Raw genomic sequence first — 6416 nt, forward strand, 5'->3', positions numbered from 1 at the left:
CCAATTCCCTCTTCAATTTACTGCCAGGAACACCTTCTGTGCTGAACCAAGCCAACAGACTGAAATAGCATCCAGAAAATTCCCACCATGTCCACATCCTCATACACACCTCCCTGTATCACATCCTCTGCCAAACTCTGAGCACACTGTGTCTGTCCTGAACACTCCCAACCCCTTCCAGCTCCCTCTCATGCTGCTCTGGCTCTTAGGCAAGGAATTTAGTTGCCACCCAACAGCCAGAGTTTTACCAGTCTCGTCTAATTTCTGGGATACACTCCTTTGAGGTATCATCCACAGCCTGGGATTCAGCAGTAGGGTTCCAGGCCAAACCTCAATATCCCCATCCACAGCATTAACCTGCACTATTCTGTCACTCACTGATGGAGCTAAATGAGTAGCTCTGGATTCCACCTAAGAACAATTGCAATCCTAGCAAGACAGATAATATAAACTCTCTAGAACTACAAAGAATTATTACTCTTGAAAATTATGGTAATAATAGAATATGAAACTGCAAGAGTAGCAAAACTGACTAGGTCATACCTTTCAAACCAGAGGAAGGCCATAGTGCTTTGCCCCATTATTGCTGGTTGATCTGCTGAGTTTCATTTTTTTTCTGTCCAGACCCTTGAGTTCATTTCTAATAGTACAGTCCAAGCAGCTGATATAATTTTTCTTGCCTCTGTTGGTCATTTGTTCCAGTCTGTCAGCATCACCATCCTGCAGGAGGAGTCCTGCTGTCTCAGGAGGGTGGGTTAGGGCCTCAGCTGTTTGTGACCACTGTGGCAAGTGGGGTGGTGACAGTAACTGTGAGGGGTTGAGTGCCCTCCCCAGCTCTGCAGCCTCCCTGCCCCAGGGCTTGGCTCAGCCCTAATGTGCTGCACCTGTGTGACCCCCATCAGGTGCTGAGAATCAGCCAGGTGGGGAAAAGCTCCACTTGAGCCTTCTCTGCTGTGCCTTAGGAGCTCCTTTCAAGCGTGAGAGCTGCCCTTTTGCTGCTCCCTGACTCTGTGTCTGCCCTGCTGGCTGTTGCTTTGCCCTTGGACCTGCTCCTTGCTGCAGATGGCTGCTCCTCAGGGGCTCACCCTGCTCTGCTCTCCTCACTCAGGTACCGTGGGACTCCCTCTTGTAGTTGCTACCCCTGCCCTGCCTGCCTTGCTCCTACCTCCCTGGCTCAGCTTTCCCCTGCAGTGGCCACCTTTGCTGCTCCCTCATGCTAACAGCCTTGTGGGACCAGTCTCCCTCCCTGGCCAGTGGTAGTGCTTAACTTTGAACAAGCACTGAAACACTCAATAAACCATTGAGTAAATCCCCTTTCACTGGAAAACAAGGGTGGAATAGGAATGTTATTTTATTTTCCAGTTCCTATCAATACTCTGTGTTTGGGAAAAAAGAGGCTCCTTGTTGAAATTAGGTTAGAATACTGCTTATTAACTCTGCAAACACAGATACCTGTGTTAATGGCCCAGGTCCTTGGGTGATAGTTTTTGTTTCTTCCCTACTTGAACAGAATCAACATTTAGATCTCAGTGAACAGCCCTTTGTAAATGCATAATAAAGAACATGAGGTGTTCAGCTAGCTCTGCTGTGGAAGTGGTGCATCCTAAAGTGTCTGATAACTGCAGCACTGCCTCTTTAAGGGAAAGGTATCAACTGAGCAGGAAAAAAATACAGGTCAGCATATACACTGCCTCTGAAAACTTGGATGTGAATAAAATGGTGGAGTTTTGTTGTTGTTTTGTTAGGGAGTTTGGTTTTTCCCTCAGCAGGCTGCCAATGGCAAGCTTGTTTCTAATTGCTTGTTTGACTTGATGTAGGCTTCCTTCTGTGTCACTGCATTTTGAGTGTCATAAGGAAAGGCAGGGTAAGACCAGAGGGATTGTAACAGTTCCAACAACACAGCGTTTTCTGGGCTGATGCTAATGATGTTAATGAATTAACACAACAAACAGGTGATAACTGCAGAAGAAGGGAACAAGAAGCATCCCCCCAGAGCCTCTAAGAAAGACACGGACTGACTTTGGCCAGAGAGCAGTCAGAGGAGCTCGGGATGGCTTTGGTCACAGCTTTGTAAAGTGACCCCTGGCTACTGCTCAGCCTTGTTATCATCCCAACAAGACACAGCTGCAGAGACTGCTCCTGCAGTACCAGCTGCACCAATTCCCTTGTTTGGGCCTTGTTCATTTGCCTTGAATTTGTCTCATAGGATTGTCCTTTTAGTTTTGTAAGTCCCAAATGTTCCAGGGGGTGTCCAACCATGCCATGCCTTTGGAATCCTGGCAAAGCAGAGCATACTGATACTCTCAGTCCATTGTCTTTGCCTCCCTTTTATATTCATGAACAAACCATAGACTTCACCACTATAACAAATTTTCTCCTTAGTGTTCAAAAGTATTCTTTTATGTTATTCCAGAGTGGCTACACTTTTTAGAAACATATTCCAGTTGCTTACTAATCTCTTACCAACATCCTTCTCCGAGAATTGCTGGTTTTGTTTTGACAGGTTCACACCCACAACACCAGGGACCCCGTTTTTTATTTTTTTATTGATTATAGGAGTGGTTGCAATCAATGGCCCTTTCATTCAAGTTCGCCTCCACATATGACAAAGCCAATTTCTGATTTCTGCTTTTTTATTTGGGTCTGTTTTTTGCAAGCAGCTTTTTTTTTTTTTTTTTTTTTTTTTTTTTTTTGGAGGGAATGAAACAAAACAAAAAAGGCATCTCCATTATCATTCTTGAGACCTGGAATAGTGCAGTACAGTTTGTGTCTTTACTGGTAGGAGGAATTCCTTGTTCTCCTTGTTCTAAGCCAGAACATATCTGTTATTGGACATTGGAATATTCAATGCTGTACAGTTTTATAGCAGTGCCTGTTAGACCCACCAGTTCTTTGTAACTGTGTGTGGGGTTTTGTTTGTTTGGTGTTCTTTGGTATTTTTTAACTATCTACTGCTTTCAGAAACACCCAGCAAATCAACAGGAATCTGTTTGTGGTTTGGATTCCCAAGGACCTGAGAAGGAATATTCCCCAACAATTTTAAGGTCCTTGGGATCTCAGTACAAACCCCACCCACTATGTCACTATTGTTAAGGGGTTTGCTTATTGTTCTCCACAAGCCAGTCCCCCCCAATTCATTTACTTCACTTGGGGCATATATTTGAAGGGAATTTTCATAGGATGAATTTGTAGGGCATCTCCTCCAGCATTTATTGTTCAGTACAGCTTTCTCTTTCAGTTCTCCCAGCCCTTCCCCAATTTGAACCAGGCTAGTGGGTGTAGCTGCAATAGCTTTTCTCCAGCTGTGTGAGCATGTCTGGCCTCATAATTGTTCTATTTGAATCAGCATCAAGTACATTGTGCATATCATATTAGATCTTTGGTAATCAAATTCCTCCTCTTGTTATTAAACTGTATAAGCTGAAGTTGAGGTACATCTGTGCATCTCTGAAGTTCACAGAAGGTGAGCTCAAATCCTTTTTTCAGTTATCTTTGCCTTATTGTTGTACTTACATGAACCATGTGAGTGAACTTTATATTGCAGCTAATGAAAAAAAAACCTGTTTAGCTTACCTTTCAAAAGTGTCACAACACAGATTCCCAATATGCATGTCAGAAGCATAGAAGGAGGGCATTGATGGAGCTCACAGCAGTCCAGTTCCTCACTGAAGCTGTTCATGTTTTTCTGATGTTGCTAAACAAAAAAATTAAAGTTCCTCTCTGGATATAGAGCTGTAAATCCAAAGACAGCTGTTGCTTGTTTAGGCTGGGGGTTCTTGTTGGTTTCCATGTGCCAGGAGGATCCTGTGCCCTCTGTCAGTCCAGTGCAGTTCCACTCTACTCGGGCTGTAGCTCTTACACCTGTTTGCCAGCTCAGCTTTGGGAGGGGCGTGTGGGCAAGTTCTGCATTTGCACAAATGAATTGGCAGAATTGAGCTGGCTGTTCACTTTTACTTCCAGGAGCATCATGCTCTTTCCTACTGCTCTCTCAGCTGTGAGGGGCTACAGAAACTCACACAGGGAGCCCCTCATTCAAAAACAAAACCAGAAAAAATTAGCTTACTGCTTTGTTTTACTGTTAGGACTTAAGCAGGGATATTCTGGCCCTTCTCTTTTGGGGCTTACCTGTAAGTGGGACAGAAGAGCTGCTGGAAAATACTGGCTTTACTTGTTTCCTGAACTGCCTTGTTCCCAATCTGGACAAATTAGTATTACTGTGACTTCCTAAAGGTGACTTCTTAGATCCATATGTCCTCTGTGCATCTCTTTCTTGAGTAGAGCATTTCTGGTGTCCTGTAGTGAGAAGTCTTGTGCCTGATGACAGAGAGATGGTTAAGCCCTGTGGTGCTTTTCCTTATTCTGAAGGTGTAAGACTACAACTACATCTTTCAACAGGTCCTTTGTAGTGACCCCCTGACACACACTTCATCTTCACTCTGAGGTGTTCTGACAGGCTTTTTTTGAGAAACCAGTACAGACTGATTATTTCACTGTATCAAACAAAGAATATGAAGTTCTCCCTTTAACAATGCGATACAAGTACTTGATAGTTGGTTAAAATATGGAATTGATAGAATATCTTGCTGGGACAATCTCACATTGTACAGCATGTCTGATGTAATCACAGCAGTCTCTGCTGGCCTTGGTATCTATAAATCCAGTTTTGGAGGAGATCTGCTCCTTTGCTGAGTGCCCAGCTCATCTCTGATGTGGGTTGTGAGTCTGGTCTAAACCTGTGCTTCCAGGAGTGCAGGAGCTTTGTCAGAACAGGACTCTCACTTTGGAACAGCCCAGAGCAAACAGAGATGATCTGGGATTAGCACTAAATAGTTGAGCTGATTCTGAGCCAAACTGCTAATGCAGAAATACTGGTTCAACTCTGCATGTACTCCAGTTTAATTTGGGTTTAAGGATTATCCTACCCTACATACAAGAAGAATGTGCCTCTTACACACCTGAGTTACCCCTCTGATTTAAACACATCAGCTGACTTTGACCTTGGGTGGTTCCCTACAAATTGATAATGGAACTGGGTATTATTCCCCACTTCTGTTTACCAAAACCAAGCACAAATTACTATTTGACTAAATATGGAAAAATTGAATATCAGGAGACTGTTTTCTCATGGTTTAAAGTCCTCTTGTACCTGGATTTGGCCTCAAATACTTGCTTCTCTTTCACTGATTTGCATTGAGGGGACTTCTTGAGAAACTGCCTGGAGAATTTTCAGTTTCTGATGCATCCTTGTGACAATCTCTAGTTTGACAATTCTAACAATACTGGACTGTATGAATGACTGTCAGAACTAGTCTAGTATCCTGCTTCCAAAAGCAGGCAGTGACAAATATGTAGGGAACAGTAATAATACTGTAAGCATACAGTGATATTTTCCTGGCATAGTCTTCCAGCAATTTGTGTCTTGGGGACCTACAGAGAGACCAGCAGCTCCTTTCATTTTGTATTCCTAGGGAGATTCCTTCTCCATTTGTGTGTCCAGGACCTTTTGACTCTTTGGCCACTATTGAAAATGGAGCTGATGTTTTTGCAGGGGTATTGTGAACAGACATGTATTCTTGGGGTTTGGTTTTCCCCAGTGCATCTTAACATCCACTTGAATTACATTTCTCTCTGAGCTCTGTGAGGTGAATTCCTTTTAATCTAATGACAACTTAGTTTCAAGAGCTCCTAATCAGGAACATTCTAAAGGCCTCTGGAAATCTGAGATTTTATATGAACAGGATCTCCATTTTATATCTTTGACTTCACTAAATAAAGGCACTAGATGTGCATGGCAGGAATCTCGATACAAAATCTCTGCCAAGTGCTCCCCAGTATGTCCTGTTTATGTGTTTGCTAATACTGGGTTTTGTAGGTTGGGCTGGTGGACTTTTTGGCATATTGCTTCATAATTCTTATTGGATTTACAGGTTTAACGTTTTCTTAGGTCCCTTAATGCCTGTCTTTAAAAACTGACATTGCACTAGCCACCTGCCATAGAAGTTTTTAGCAAGAGACTTTAAATTTAAACAAGTTATCTCTGAAGAACCTTGTAACACTGAGGTGAAAACAGTTTGGTCCTGAAGGATTTGTTCTGTAACTTAATCTTCTACTCTTTGGGGGTGAAACAGGACCTTACCTCCAGTAAACATTCAAGTAAAAGCCCAGGAAAAACAGGCTTTTTAGCTTGAAAATCTTTTTAAGTTCCTTTGCACTGGATTCAGATAAAACAAACCAAAAATAATTATTATTATTTCTGTTGGATAGTCTGAACAATCCCTTTAATCTTGGCTTGTTTTACTGCCAGAATCTCTGGCGTGCTTCCTTCTTCTCAGGTATTTGAAAAAGAATTTCCTAGTTTTCATACTTCCAGCAAGTTGCTCCTAAAAGTATTTTTTGGGCTCTTCACCGTGTTTTTT

Source organism: Agelaius phoeniceus, chromosome 10 (assembly GCF_051311805.1).
Source record: "Agelaius phoeniceus isolate bAgePho1 chromosome 10, bAgePho1.hap1, whole genome shotgun sequence".
Classification (NCBI taxonomy): domain Eukaryota; kingdom Metazoa; phylum Chordata; class Aves; order Passeriformes; family Icteridae; genus Agelaius; species Agelaius phoeniceus.